Source organism: Xenopus laevis, chromosome 8L (genome assembly GCF_017654675.1).
Source record: "Xenopus laevis strain J_2021 chromosome 8L, Xenopus_laevis_v10.1, whole genome shotgun sequence".
Lineage (NCBI taxonomy): Eukaryota > Metazoa > Chordata > Amphibia > Anura > Pipidae > Xenopus > Xenopus laevis.
The window spans coordinates 63,646,870-63,662,977 of record NC_054385.1 but is presented as its reverse complement, the minus strand read 5'-3'; the positions used below and the strand labels follow the sequence as shown (position 1 = coordinate 63,662,977).

The 16,108-nt window shown below is 37.8% G+C and overlaps 1 protein-coding gene across 17 annotated transcripts in view; it reads left to right on the top strand.

The window, feature by feature from the left end:
- LOC108698543 (ras/Rap GTPase-activating protein SynGAP) overlaps nucleotides 1–16,108 on the top strand; it is a 117,432-nt gene that overhangs the window by 50,238 nt on the left and 51,086 nt on the right. The window contains exon 1 of one of the 17 annotated variants that reach the window (XM_041572849.1): nucleotides 15,694–16,007. The exons of the other annotated variants lie outside the window; for them this stretch is intronic. The gene's annotated coding sequence lies outside the window, so the exon portion shown is untranslated. Of the gene's footprint in view, nucleotides 1–15,693; nucleotides 16,008–16,108 lie in introns of those variants that run through there. 17 annotated transcript variants of the gene reach the window in all.

Below are 16,108 nucleotides of genomic sequence, written 5' to 3'. Positions count from 1 at the left end.
CTTCATGAAGATTGCAGATTAAAGGAGAACTCTATGTTCTGAATGAAAACGTAAAAATATACCATAAAATAATCAATATTTTAAAGTATCAAATTGGTACATACATATCACTAAAATTTCCATGTTACATCTTTTATCTTGAACCACCATTTTGTGGTGTTCCCTGTGTCACACACTGATCACATGACAAGATATAAATGCAACTGTAACAGAAAAAATGTGGGAGTAAATTGCACACCTCTATCCATTGATTGGATGATGTAACATAGCGGTATGTTTGACCTTGGTTTCAGGCCTGGATTTGTGGCAAGGCCACAAAGACTCAGGCCTAGGGTGGCAGAATTTCAGCCGCATTACGATTGGTTACCAGCACTGGAGACAGCGGGAGCTTTACAAGAAGAGGAAGGGGAAGCGGGGGCACTGTGTTGGCCTAGGGGCGTCTGGTTTGTAAATCCAGGCCTGCTTTGTTTGTGTGTGAGCACAGTGACATATGAGCCAGAGGGACAGATTTAGTTCTGATATTGCATTATACAATGGCACATGCTCCTACAACAAAAACAGTTTAATGAAAAAAGATTTATAGTAAATTACGTTTGATCTCACAATTTCTTGGCTTCCTTTTTTGCCCCACTCCAATGAAACTTCATATATTCAGCATTGTTCTGTGGGTGTCATCACTTGGTTAGCTTTTAGAAGAATTAATGCTCTTCTACAATAAACACATAATAACACACAGTATATAATACAACACAAAAACTTAAAATTCTGATCTACTACAACTTTCATTAGGTAGATGTTCACTCCTTACAAAGTCCTATATAAGTGTTAAAACTTTGCAAAAGAAGCACATTCCCATATACTTATTTGAAGTAGAAATCTATTGTATTTGTTTCATAGATAATCAAAAGCAGTGCTTAAACAAAGAGTATGTATATAGAAATTGGCAGCCAAAATGATCCTCTTGCATGAACAGAGCACCATTCTTTGTTACTGCGCATGCTCAGACCACATTCATTTACTTCTACAGAGTTTATCTTATTGACTGCCAGGGAGTGAGGTAGAATCTTGGCATGTGAAGAAAGCTGGAGCTGTCTTTTGTGAAGAGTCTTACATGCTGCCGAGCCGTGCATTTATGCTGTAGGAGGGAGTCAGTGAGACCCTCTTCAAAATGGAGAGGGAGATACTCAGTACTTTATCAGTAAAACAAAAATGATGGTTTTTGCTTAATAAAAGTATCTGGGAAAATGCTTCTTTTGCAAAGTCCTTCCACTTTGAGAGAAAAAAATTCCCATTAACACCCTATATGCCTCTAAGAACAATATTCTTCTAAATAATATATTGCACCTTTTTAAAATAAACCTTTGGTATATTTTGCACTGTCCATTATAGGTTTCCTGTGATTAAGTAAGTACTATTTATCATTTTTACATAATAACTGCCTGGAAGCAGCAACCACTAGATGGTGCATCCTGCTCTTTTCACATGTATAGCGTTCTACATAGGCGGAGGGTGATTTTTTTGTCTGGGGAGGCTAACGGTGGCAGTTACCTTGCACATATCTGTTATATGAAGCTTCAGCATTGACTTGTTACTATACACAATGCACAGATTACTATTTGTGATATTAGGAGTGAAATGTACATGCTTTTGATTGAAAATGTATGTGGTGAAACTATATAAAAATCAATAAAAATGATTGATATAAAAAAAAGTTAACCCAAAGGTGAACCACCCCTTTAATAATGATTAGTGAAGACATCTTTCTATTCCAGTGCTGTTGTATTCCCTGCCACCTGCTGGTAGGCTTTTCTCTGTATTTACAGCCCTTAAAGCGTATGGTCTCTAAGAAAGACTGACATTCTATTACCAAATGAAAGACCTCCTTCCCCTAGTCTCTTCTTCTTGATAAATGTAGAGTTGCTCAGTGGGGTGGCAGGCACCATATTAGGGTCTCTTCTGTTTGATCAGAGACAGGAAACATGTGCAGTTTAAGCCAGGTCCAGATTGACTTCTACTGTGCGTGCTCCTGCGGTGATCTCCAACAAAATGACCTGAAGTGGCACAAGATGGTGCCTGTCAACCCTACTTTGAAACTGTGCATTTTTTAAGGAGTTACATTAAGAAATACTCTTTTCAGACTAGCTTGTGGTGCAGTGAAGGAGGCTATTTAGAGTTGCCATCTTTCCTATTTTAAACTGGACAACCCCCAGTGTCACAACCTGCAGATAAACATCACCAGCCCACAAAACATGCCAGGCCGCTTCCAATTTCACCCACTGACATCACAGACATGCCACCTTTGGATTTGGATTAGGATAAAGTTGGCAACCCTTAGGCTGTTGAAGGGAGCCCTGGGTGGGAGTGAGGCATTCCTCCTCCTTAAATTATTTAATTTAGTTGTTTAAATATCTGGTATTCATATGCCTTTATAATTCATTTAGGGTTGTGGTTTCTAACCCTATATTTCTAAACAGCTTTCCATTTGATCTTATGGGTTATGGAATGAATAATCTTCCTACTATTCCCTTTTTAGCCTGCAACTGAAAATGCCATCTGGCTGTTGGAGTGTTTGACCCAGCCATCTAAAAAAAAACTATTGATTGAGAGGCTTTCATTTTATCATTATTATTTATATATCTGTTTACGTAATTTAATATTCTTATTCTGTTCTCTCCTTCTATCTGTTGTCATGTTGCTAGGGTAATTAAGGCATGGCAACAAGATAGCTGTTAAAACCCCGTGCCTTACCACCTCACAAATAAAAATGTAAATGCATTTAATAAAATACAAAAAATAACAAACGAAGAAGTTACATATTTTTGAAAAGTGCCATCAATCCTACATCATACTAAAAGCCTAAACTACTTAGAATTGTAGACATAAAAGAACCCCTAAGTCAAAATGAACATCTATGCAATGCCACCAACTGCCTGAAGCTTGTACCTGTTCCATCTTTGTATATATCTGGCACCTGAATGGTGGCCAGTGTTTCATGCCATGGTCAGGAAGTGGTTAAGTACATACTTTTGGAGACAGCAGTTCCTGAAGAGGCAAATAAGCCAGGTTTACTCTTGCTTGCTTACAGAGAGGGAATAAAATTCTATGCATAGCACTGCACAAAGCCAGAAGCATTACATAAAATGCACAGAATGTATGTATACGTGTATCTTACAGCTGGCATGAAAAATGATGTGGCACAAGGATGCTAAGACGAAATGGAAGCAAACGGTCTTCTTATCGCCCTGATTCTTTTCCTTACTCCCTCTGTCCTGGTGCCTCCCACACACCTCTCCTTCTGCTACAGGAGGGGGTAAGGGGCAGAAGTAGAGATCCTCAGTGTGTCCCCTAGGGGAGGGGAACCCCTTCCCTTACATATTACTTGTTACAGCCCATCTCTTTCTACTCTCATTCACACAATCTAATTTTTTTCTCTCTCAGTCGCTATTTTTAATCTCACCCACACACGAACACTCCCCATTCTTCTGTCTTGGCTTATTTACCCTCTATTTTCTCTTCCTCCAATTTATTCTTTCTTTGCACTCCCTCTTTATCCCTTGTCTCTATTAGAAATCATTGCCATTGTTCTTTTCTCTTCATAACCTTTTTGTTGTATTTGCCCCTTATATTTTATTTCTTTTTCTGTCTTACTTTTCCATATTCTACAGTTAACTCTTTCTATTCCTTTTTGTCCTTCAGTTCGCTTATTTATTTGTTCCTGTTTTATTTTGTTTTCTATATACGTATATTTCTCCTCCCAAATATGTATATATTTATATATCCTTGTTCAGTTTCTGTTCCCCAACAGTTTAGTAGCACCTTTCATTCCTTTTTCCTTCTTTCCTTACATTGCATCCTATACATTATTTCCTCATTTCTATCTGGACCTTATTGTCAGTTTGTCTCTGGAGGGCAGGTTTCATTCCTGAAAATAGCTGTAGTAGACATGCTTTTCAGCTTCTTTTCTGGTAATTTACAACCCCAGGTCTATCCATGTAATTTCAACATTTTCATGAGATGATATCTTGTTTGTGAGCGTTCCTGTTAAAAAATTTTACCATGGGAACATAGAGCAAGGCATGACAAAGTGAAGGAAATGATTGTTAGTGCACAGTGTTCTACTTTGGTATCCTAATACAACCCCCCACCCTACAACTTTCTGTGTGTTTCTTAAGGTGGCCATACACGGGCCAAAAAAAGCTGCTGATGGACAGAGTTGGCAACTTATCAGCCTGTGCACGGGGTCCTCCAATGGACCTACCTGACCGGTAACTGGCCAAAACACAGACAGATGTTAATCACGTATGTTTGAAATTTGTCAGGCATTTATCCCTCATCATTGTGATCCAATCCTTTGGCCCGAAGTCCACAAGATTGGATTGACTTGATATTGCTAACCTCAAGGTGGGCATATCGGGGAAAGAACCACTCATTGGGATGGTCACCTTTAGTGCACTGCATTGCACTTGAGTTGGTAACCTGCAATCAGTATCCCTACTTGAGAGAATACACATAAAAAATGGGCAAACAGCATTAACATAAAAAGGTGGCAGTGTGTTCAAGAATGGCAGAAATTAGCATTTTTAACCTAATATGGGGGAACTAATAGGTGCAAAACTGCATGGGTCAACAAGAAAGGCAGAGGAAAACTATGATTATAAACACAGGGTAGGTGGCATAAATCTCCAGACCTCTAGAGCATGGGATTAGTTATAATTAATTTTATATAACACACACACAGTGACAGGAAAAACCCTGAAGGGAAGGTATATATGACCCAGAGTGCTGTATAAAAGATAAGAGATGCTGTGTGTAAGCTGGCTGGGAAAACTTTGAGTGAGCTCTCTGTACAGAAAGTAGAAAACAGAAAGTGTGTGTTGCTTGTGCAGTTTGCAGTGAACATGTCTGTAATTTTGTACGGAGTAAATGGCCCTAATTGGCGCACTACCCACTGATCTTAGGTGTATAACTTCGTCAGCTAATGCCTTATTATCCTTCAGTGATTTTTCTTATAGATATAGTAACATAATAGGTGAGGTTAAAAAGATAAAATTATTACCATTAATGTATCACAAAGTAATTAACTGAATTTTAGTAACAGCAATACCTCCTCACCTTAACTCTTATTGAAAGTGTTTATGCCTCAAGCAAAGGAAGATTCCAACTATGGTGAAAGAAGGGCCTCTAACGGAATGCAGTCGAAAGCACCATAAGTACCTTAATGTCCATGATTACCTCCTAAATATATGAGAAGGCACCCACATATTTTTGTGAGAATTGTGGGCTATATGCTACAAGTAGTAATGTGCTACTTGTATGGTTTCCCATTACAGTCCATGGATAGTGACATGTGGTGGTTCTCATGGCAAGCTACCCAATGCCCTGGGGAATAGATAACTTGGTGTATTTAACTTTTCTCAGAAATAATTAATTCAAGATCCATATATATGCTTGCGTTCGGGCGAAGGGTTTCCTATTACTAATTTTCACAAAAATAGGCAGACTTGGCTATTGATTTCTGCCAGCCAACTGTCAAAAGAAAATGGTTTCTAGCCTCCTGATGGATTGTCCCCTGAGGCCCCTGCACACACCCTGACTTCTGCAACCCCCACATGGGGGGAGAATGTGGTCTACACACAAGTTTTGCCTGGAGGTCAAGCAATTTCTAATTATGGCTGAGCCATTACACCTCTCCCCCTCTGCTTAAAAGTTTTGCTTTCACTGCCCCATCTTTGATATTTTAAAGAAGGGACATATACACAATGCTTGCATTAAATATATTTATTTTTGTGCCTCTGCCTTTTCAATTTCTCCTAATTTTGGTGTACTGACATAAACCATATTTTACATCTCTCTCCCTCTGTTTCTATTTTTAGAAAGGGATAGAGAGAGAATAAGGTTTAGTTCCACAATTAAATATGACAAAAACTAGTGAGTGTGGGTTGATGGGAAGAAGACTGTAGGTAAAAGATAGAGAAAGAGGGAATGCACAGTTAATGAAAGGAGAGAGGAGAGACAAGGGATTTCAGGTAGGAGGAGAGAGGCGGTGACACATTTTCTCAGCTGACGGGGAGAACTCTCTGCACTGATATTAATTAAAATATTTTTAGCCCTTCAACCGCCTGTCTCTGAGAACATCCCCTCTGAATGTCAGGACACCCCCTTGTGTTTATGCGTGTGTATTTGTATATAGATAATTTAACATGCACACAGTTAACAGGATTCCTACATCTGTGCAAGTACTGTACATTTTATTCAGTGCATTATTTCCAGGTATTTGTCCCACCCAGGTTTGATAATAAGTTGTAATTAGGTATAAGTGGTATACTTTATATACTGCTGAAAATAAGTTTTTGTGATATCCATGCAAAGGCACAAATACTCTTACGTGAGTAACATGCTGCCTACTACTCCTTAATGCATAGTTATAGGTGATTTGGAATGTTAGCGCTAAAAATGAATCATCAGAAACCCGTCAGTGATATCCATGTTAATAAAATAGACAAAGATCAATTGGTCCCTCTAGTCTGACTTTTCATCAGGACCCCATTGGGCCCGCTACAGACCTGCCACTCAGACTGCTGGTTGTATCTGTTTACTTGCAATTATAATAGGGATGCACCGAATCCAGGATTCGGTTCGGGATTCGGCCAGGATTCTTCCTTTTTCAGCAGGATTCGGATTCGGCCGAATCCTTCTGCCTGGCCGAACCCGAATCCTAATTTTGTCACAAAACAAGGAAGTAAAAAATGTTTTCCCCTTCCCACCCCTAATTTGCATATGCAAATTAGGATTCGGTTCGGTATTCAGGCGAATCTTTCAAGAAGGATTCGGGGGTTCGGCCGAATCCAAAAAAGTGGATTCGGTGCATCCCTAAATTATAATTCATTTTCTTACTTCAGGCCTGTGGCACAGGTGATGTGTTGACTGCTTTGGTGTCCTCAGAGTGATCTGTAGAAGTCAAAATGTCCTTCCCTCTTGTGGTCTTTTTCCAGTGAAATGAATAGCAAATGCTCTGTCTATTGGAGAAGGTGACTCTGGCACAGATTGCTTGGGAGCACATAAATGAACATAATAAAAATGATAGGTACCTCATGTGCACTTTACTGTGACATCTGCTGAAATTCTACTCTATTCATTTACCACTACATGGACCTGAATTTGTTAGAAGGTTTAATAACTACGATAATAACTATATAATAACTACAGTGGAACCTCAATTTTACATCCCCTGATTTTAAGTTCCCCCTCATTTTAAATTGTTGTGGTCCCACCTATATATTATGCATAATACATTTTCCCTGATTTTACATTTTCCTGGAGTTTACACCATTTTGTTTCCCCTGAAAAATGTAAAATGGGGGTTTTACTGTATCAAGCAAAACACAGTGGCTAGCATACATGCAAAACGAAAACAGTAACTGCAGGGGTCTTGTTAGCAAGTGGGGGAATATGTCATATATGTATTGTGTGCCTTATAATAAAGTGCAAGCCATATGATCAAATGGCTCTGTACACCCCTAACAAACTGCTTGGAGCTACTGACTATGAAAAGTTCTGAATGGACCTCATGTTATGCGCAGAGGCATCATTGTGCTGAAACAGCAAAGTGCTGTTTCCACAAAGTAGGGCACACATTGTTTAGAATGCCATTAAATGTTATACTGATAATGTTTGCTTCCACTGAAGTCTTGGGCCCTAGCCCTAACTATAAAAACAGCCCCAGACCATTACTCATCCTCCACCAAACTTTACAGTCAGCATTACAGGTTTTCTTCTCCTGGCATCTACCAAAATCTACCAACATCAGCTTCTATGACACAATCGGCAGCTTTGGATCCTTCGGGTCCCTTGGTGGCTTCAGCTAGCAAATGCTAACTCACAGTTACAAACTTTAAACAAAGAAACTAGTAATTGTGTCATATTAAAAAGTTTGAAAATCTTTAATCTATTATCTAGTGATAACCATTGTCCCTGACCCTAATTATGACCCTAACCATTAAGTGTCACCTGGTTACAAATACAGAGCTTATTAATCACCCCAAACTCTATCTGTTACTCAACAACCTTGGGATCCCCAAATAACTAAGGGAGCTGGGGTGTAACTACAGAGGAAGCAGAGCCTGCAGCTGCCGGGGGGCCAAAGAGGGATAGGGGCCTCATGAGACCCTAATTCAATGAATATTGGTAAAACAGGTCAATCTCTAAATATTTTGGGGGCCTGAAAAATTATTTGCTGCTGGGCCCAGTATATAGTTATGCCACTGTAAGTCAGAATATGAAAATGAAGATAATTGATGCCTACAAAGCAGGGAAAGTTTACAAAAAGATTGTAAAACCCTTCCAGTTCGCAATTTCTAATGTCATAAAAAATGGCAGTATCATATCAGTATGAGGGGGGATAAAGAAAGAACAAGACTCACAATCTGTATTTTGGCCTGAAATTTTAAATGTATCCCTGTAAACCTCTGTAATATGTGTCCCATAAGAACAAGCCTTCAAGAAAAGCTAATGAGGTATTAAACAGGAGGGAATGTCAAGTATGCCATCATTTGTAGGGATTTCCAATGTGGCACCTAGTCACACAGTAGATTACTTTATGTGTCCTCCTTCCTAATATTTAATTAGATCGCCTTGATTGTACGGTGTGAATTTAATGGGTAGTATTATATTTTTTGAGACCACATGTCTTTTTATTTCTACCCACTTTACATAGGCCTGTTTCATGGATTATAATGTGAATTTACTGAGATGGATTTCGAAGTAATCTGGTAATCCCAGCCCCCGATGACCATTTATATTTTAAATGTTCTAAAAATCTAATTTTTTCTAATAATCTTCAGAGTAGTGTTAAATGTGGCATCCTCTACCTCCTGTGAACACAGGCACATAATTCCATTGACTGTAACTTTATCATTATGGCCCCCAGTAAAAATAAATAAATGAATACAAAATCAGGCCCCTTACACCCTATACACTCTTGGAGGATAATTCAAGATCTCCCCAAGCACATGCATTTGTTGGACCTGCAAACCTTTCTGCCATTCCCATTATCCCTCAGGCCCCACTGCTGTTGCAGAATCTGCCCTCAGTTCTAAGTACAAACAGAAAGTAAGCAATGGCAAACTACTATGTCATGACATAATTATCAAAAGATTCATAAGCAATTTTGCTGTTTTCATTGTAGATCTTGAATATAGGGTATTTAGGTGGAGAAAGGGAACCCTCAGTCCAGATCAGAACTACCGGCACCCATAGCTCCCCTGCCATAGCTGATACAACCCTATTCTCTGGGTCTACTAATTTGCTGGGAGCTACACCCCCCAACTGCATCTGAGGCATGTGCCTACCCTGTCTACCACTAGTTCTGGCCCTGATCCAGATGGCTGAATACCATTTTCAGCATCTATGCTTGATGCCAGTGCTGCTTCTCCTTTCATAGTCAGTCTTTCTCTAAGGATGACAGCCTGTCTGGGTTTATTTCATGCTTGGGAGGAATGTATTTTAATCTGTTAGTGAGGATTTTAGTGAATATTGTGATACCTGAATTTAGAAGTATGATTGGCCTACAAATTGTACATAAGGTATAATCTCAATTTTCTTTAGGAATAATTGTAACATATTGATGTAATGTTTCTCTGTGACTCAGATTACCGTAAATTAACATAAAAGAGCTAAATTACAACAACAGAGAAAATAAGTTCAAAGGCACTAAAGGATGGAAGAGCTTACACTTCTTCCTTAAATCTGACTATGGTCTGCACCAGGGACGTAACTACAGAGAAGGCAGCAAAGGAAATCAAATGTTTGGAAAAAAAAATTAAATTTATATAATTGCAATTCCTCTTACATAAGGGTGGGCACATTGCATAAAACTGTGTTCAATGATACAATTACATTGATAGTGTTGGGGTAAAGACCAAGCTGCATGTATAAATATCACCTGAGGAAGCAAATGGATGATTATTTTTCAGTGGGGGTCATGTGGATCAAAGAACATCAGGTGGAAAATGTAAAGTGAATAATTTCTTCATCTGCTGAGGTCAAAAGAAATTTGTATGTCTATCCTGTGACTGCTGAATCCATGTCGTGGAAATCCTTTATTTTGGGATGCTTCAAAACTTTAATTCTGGCTGCTGGGTTTGGTTTTTATTGCCAAGTAAATCTGTTTTCCATGTTAGGGTCAGGAAAGTGGAGAATAAGTTAAATGGATCAATGGCAAAAAATGTTTGCTTTGGTTTCCATTATAGATGTATTGTCTGCAGTTTTAGTGGTGATAAGCTTGCATCCTCTTTTGTGAGCTACTGCTGTTCCAAGAGTAAGGTGTCAGCATTAATCCAGTTTTAGTGTTGATATTGGTTTAAAATTTGAAATACATCCCTTTCAGTGAAGAAGTCAAACTAAACTTTATATGCAGGTTTTTGTGGTGTAACTAAACTGAGATCCTGTATATTAAGTTCTGATTGCACCCTTGGATCTTACAGAATTAATCTAAAGAACGTTAGGTCATATCCTAATCTACGGCCTCTACTGATACCCAACATTGATGTTGATGACTCAAAAATAACCTAAAAAAAAAAAAATCTAATTTTTTCTTGGAAAACACAGCTCGAACATAAAAATAAATCTGCCCCTAAATCTCATAGTATCTAATCGTGCTGTTTATTCCTCAGTAAAAGTACAGTATGTAGTATAGCTGGCAGCATGGACAATCCTTCAAAAAGTTATAATGAAGTAGATGCACAAAGTGGCATGTTGATTTACAGTTATTGTGTGCACCAATACTACTTCTAGTGTCAAGGAGCCTGATCCACTTATGATATTAACCAGAGCTAACAGGGCTACACACAAAGATGTGTAACATAGTGACATACTGCTCCCTTGCTAAAAGCAAAATCCACTCTAACAACGTTGATTCTAATGCCATGTCAGAGAGGGAGGTAAACACTGGGGCAATAACTTTCACTATGAATACACAGCCTTGAACCCTGTCACTATAAATCTGAGTGAACAATTGGGCAAATAACACACATGAAACTCACGTGGTAGTCTAATTTAATTTGATATCTGTATTCTCTTTTGCTACTACCATGCCACCTAAAAAATTGCACATTTGCAAATACAGAGAGAGTAGATAGACAATAATAATAACAAAGCATGCTGGTTTCTTTTTAATACAACATTTAACATGTAAATGATCTCTGCACTAGTGCCACTTTTTGCCATACTTCAGATTTGCATTTTATGTGCCTAAAAACATATATCATTGTTTTTTTGCACAGGCTGAAAAATCTGAGCATCGATGCCAGCATTAATGAGCATCAAGTGTTGATGGTTGAGAAAACTGTGTGTAGCTGTTTAGAGGCAGCTAGTTACAGCCTGGCAAGCTGCAGGGAAGAGCCTTATTTTTAGTCCCCATACAAGCTAAGATTATATTTAACTTATTGATAAATTGTATATTCTGATGACGTGCTTATCTGTGGATTATCATATACAGTCAATTTCTGTGGGTATTTATGGTTCCACATTAATAAATGTGTATGGATAGACAATAGAACAGCACATTAAACAAACTAGAAATTATGTAAAATGTCTATAATTCTGCTGGAACCCATTGATTCGCATTTATGAGACAGTAAAAGAAACATAGCATCTCAAAGTTGGAAATATCCAGTTGCTTCAACTTTTTATTATTCACTTCTATAGGCTCTTCAGAATTTTGTTCTGGCAAGCAATCCTTTCCCCTGGTGATAAATGTGTATCAATGCTTTCTCACTTCTACGCTATAAAGTATATGATATCAAATAATCAGGTAGTATGCATACCCACACATGGCTTTACCAACTAAAGCAATCATAGGTTGTAGTACATGGTAAATTGGGTAAATTGTTGTTACTTTGGCACAATAAAGAAGACATAACAGTACAGTAGTGTAAGAGTTATAGTACACCAGAGCAATTACTCTCCAGACAAACTTTCAGGGAAAAATTTTTATAGCGAGGAATTATAGCTTATTCATCAATACCCATACAACCAATATCAATATCAATACGACCAAACTCCCATGCCTGATTTTAGCTCATTTATTCATTTAAAAAACTTGATTTAATTGGATTGAAGTAAAACTCATTAAAATCAAGCGGAAACCTGAATTGCTCGGCTTTTTCAGGCTTTTTTCCTGAATTTCTCAAATTTTTAGAGGTTTTGCCTGAAAACTCTGGAAAAGTCGGATTTTCACACTAAACCCAGTGCAGACCATGATAACTTTGAATTGAGATAGGTGCCTCTCCCTTTGACTTATACAGGACCTCAACAAGTCTGAGATGGTGGATTTTTGGATTAAGGATTTTTGCAGCATCGGGGTGTAATAAATCTGGAAGTTTTTTTAAAATTTTAACATTCGGATTTTAATAAATAACCCCCTCTGTGTCCAGTGTATTAGAATGTTAAATGCAAAGGGGTCCTTGTTGTCATGGTCTCATTTTCTTGGCTTTTGGTGTTTACACAAAATTGTATATAGGAAATCACTACAGGGAACCCAACCCAACTGAAGTGTGACATACAACTTAAATTCTCAGCTGTTTTATTTTGCTACTTTCTTCTAATATCTATTAAATCGGCTCAAGGCATGTTTGGTAGGTATAGGTACTGCTGCAGTTTATGGTTGATTTCTGATTGTGGATAAGTTAACCATAAAAAAGAGTTTTTATAGAATGTGTGATGAAAAATGATGGTGTTAATTTTGTTATGTACTGTAGTTTACACATAGATTCAAACAGTGATTACATGTATATGTATATCAATCAGAGCAATAAATAGAGTTATTACTCAGAATAAGAGTAATACTAAGAGGTGATATGTGTATTTAATTGTCATTGGGATTTTTTTGGTGATAATTCTGAATATCACAACTGTGTGTCATAATCAGTGCTCGAATGGCCTTCTGACTGTACAAGTCAGTAATAGACTGAGCTTCATGTCAGCTTATTCATTAGCTATATAGTGTTGATTGCTTAATATTACTTAATAATCTGTTTTCAGATTTAGTGCAATATTCAGTGTACTGCTTGGCGTTTTGTGTCAGTATGTGTGTGCATATCAGTTTAGCACTATAATTTATGTTCCTAGATTTTATAATATAAAAAGGAGCAGTCAAGGAAAGGGAAACTTTTTGTATAGCAAATCATGGCCAACAATTTTGTGACTTTGTTGTTAAAATGTGCAACCTTGTGTTATATGGTCATTAACTCTCTGACTTATAATATTGTGGTGGTTATACAAATGGTACCAAAACATAACAAATATCTTTATAAATTACTGTAGGGTGTGTGTTATCCACTATATTAACAGTAGTTAGTGATGACATCAGTTATAATTGGTGATTAGTGATGTAATTTCTGTCATATTACTCACTGAAACTTGTGTATTATAACAAATAAAGCAACCCTTGTTGAAAAATATGAGGATATTAGAAGTCACCTGCTAGTTTCATGACCTGTATATGGTTATGGAACGCCTCAATGAGTAATAATATACTTATATTTTACAACAGTAGATACATTACACATGCACATTGGTTCTCCACCACAAAACATATACTTGCATGATGTTTGTGGGTCCATTAATAATAATAAAAATAATAATAGTAATAGAAACGAAAATATGAAAAGACTACTGATACTGAAAGAAGTTTGGGTGTTCCATTTTAGTCAGGTTATGGACTTTCTAGCCCCAGTTATTGATAGACTGGGCCTTCTAGGGCTTGCCAGAGAATCGGCCATCTATGGCACACTCTCAAAACTATTATATTTAGCAGGGGCATAACTATAGAGGAAGCAGACCCTGCAGTTGCGGGGGGGGGGCAGGAGTTTAGAGGACCCATAAAGACCATAATTTATGAGCAATTGTAATATATCTTAGTGGCATAGATCATTTTACCAATGTTTTTGGGCCCCAAAATTGAATTTGCTGTGGGGCCCAGTAACATCTAGTTATGCCACTGATATATAGGTAATGATAAATATTACAGGTGTTATATAGGCCTATGGTGAAAATAGGAAAAGGGCGGTGCAAACTGTATGTGACTGGGGTCCACTATGGTCCTGGCTCACCAAGAGATCCTATGGTACTAAGGCCAGGCCAACCCTTGCCATAATATATGTGTGAAGGGTGGGTTAGGACATTAATGTTACCAATTTTTTGGGACTAGGAGGCTGCTAGGGCCCATTAATGCGATCTTTGCCTTAAAGTGGCCCTGGCGTATATCAGATAATAATATATCTTTCTCAAGGACTAGCATGCCTAGTTATTGCTAAAACATCTTGATATGGTTGTGCATGTTCGGTGATGCCATGTACCTAAATGGTTCTTATGTAATATTTACTGATGTGGTATGCTTGTTTGAGATAAAAGCAACTTCATAGCATGTATGGCATAATTTAGTTATAATCAAGGTAAGATGCAATTGGTGTCGATAACTAGAAATGTAATATGCTTATCACCAAACCTGCTTTATATGTCTGCATGTGATAATCACTGATGTTGTGTGCTGGATGTGCTTTACTATCTGTTACAGTTTAACCAAAATATGTGTGATTTTACATTGTGTTTGATGTTATCAATGATTGATTCCTTGTGATATAAACATAAGCCAGCTTGTAATATAATTGTGATGTGCTCTTGATTTGATATTGTGTGTGTGATAGTTATGATGTAGATTGCTTATTATGATTTTGTGTAATATAATCAGTGATGTTACCTGCTTGGTTTAAGTTTAACTGTTTGCATTATTGGACTGGTGTAGCCTGTTTTATATGATTATGTGTGATACTGAGTGCTTGATTTTAAGCTCCGTAATATAATTTCTCTTATTCTTTTTGACTTCTTTCCCTAAGCAATAACTCTCCTGGGTTTCTTTTTATTTTGCATATGTCTTATTATTTCTATAACCCACCCTCCATCACTCTCCTTATAATCTCTTTTTTATTTCTCATAAACACCTTTTTGGCCGCCTCCCAAGTTTCCCTTGTTTCATTTATTTGTCCCGCCCCTTAAAATTTAATATTTACTTATTATTCCCACTCCTTTTTCCTCTGTCCCAAAGTCCCTTTATCTTTCACATCCTTTTTGGTTTCTTGCATATTTTGTGTTTCCTTTCTTTCTGACTCGCTTATTTAAATGTATATCTTTTACACCCTAACGTCTTCATTATGGATTTAACTTGTTGCCTAGCCTTCTAACTCTGTCTCTTTATATATAACATATGCATTCTTACTGTCCCTTGATTTTTAGATTGGTTTCTAAGCTTTTCTTTTCACCATCACTCGCTTCCTCCTTAAACTTGCTATTTTATAATACTCCTACCAACCTGTATTTCACTTCCCCCCTTTTCATCCCCATTTTTCTGCCAAACTTGCTGTTCTCTCTTACTGCTTTCTATATGTTTTTCTGTTTTCTCTTTCTCTCTGTGTCTTGGAAGGAGTTAAGAGGTTTTCCTGAGCCTCTCTCTCTCTCTGTGATAGGACAGGGTACGCACACAGTTGCTTAGCAACAGAGAGGTTCCTTGCACAGCTCAACTCTCTCTCTCCAAATCTCTGCTTTTTTCGTTCTTTATTTTTCTCCCTCTTTCCATGCCGTCCATCTCTCCTCTTTTCTTCCATTTTCTCTCAGTTTTACCCTTTTCTATCTTTTGAACCCTTGTTTATTCCCACTGGATATTCTTAATCCATTGAATACCTCCTTTTTCTTATTCTACCTATAAACATTTTTTCCCTGTTCTTTTTTTCTTGGTTACTGCAGGTTCCTTCATCTTTCTTTCTAACATCCTCTGCATCCTTGCATCCACCCATTTATATATCTCTAGTCTCCCTGTCTGTGAAGTAGTTAAGTGGTCCCCCCGTGTGTGTCCCTGTGATAAGAGGGGGCGTGTGCACAGTTGCCAGGTTACCATGCTCACAGTGACATCCCTGTGAATACGGAAGGATGCAACGCGCGCTGGTGCTGGGAAATGGGTAATGTGGAGGCCTCTTCCCCTGCAAGCCTTACTCTGCACACCCTGTACTTCACACTCTGTTACCTCTTATAGCTGGCACATACTGTGCTAGAACTCTTC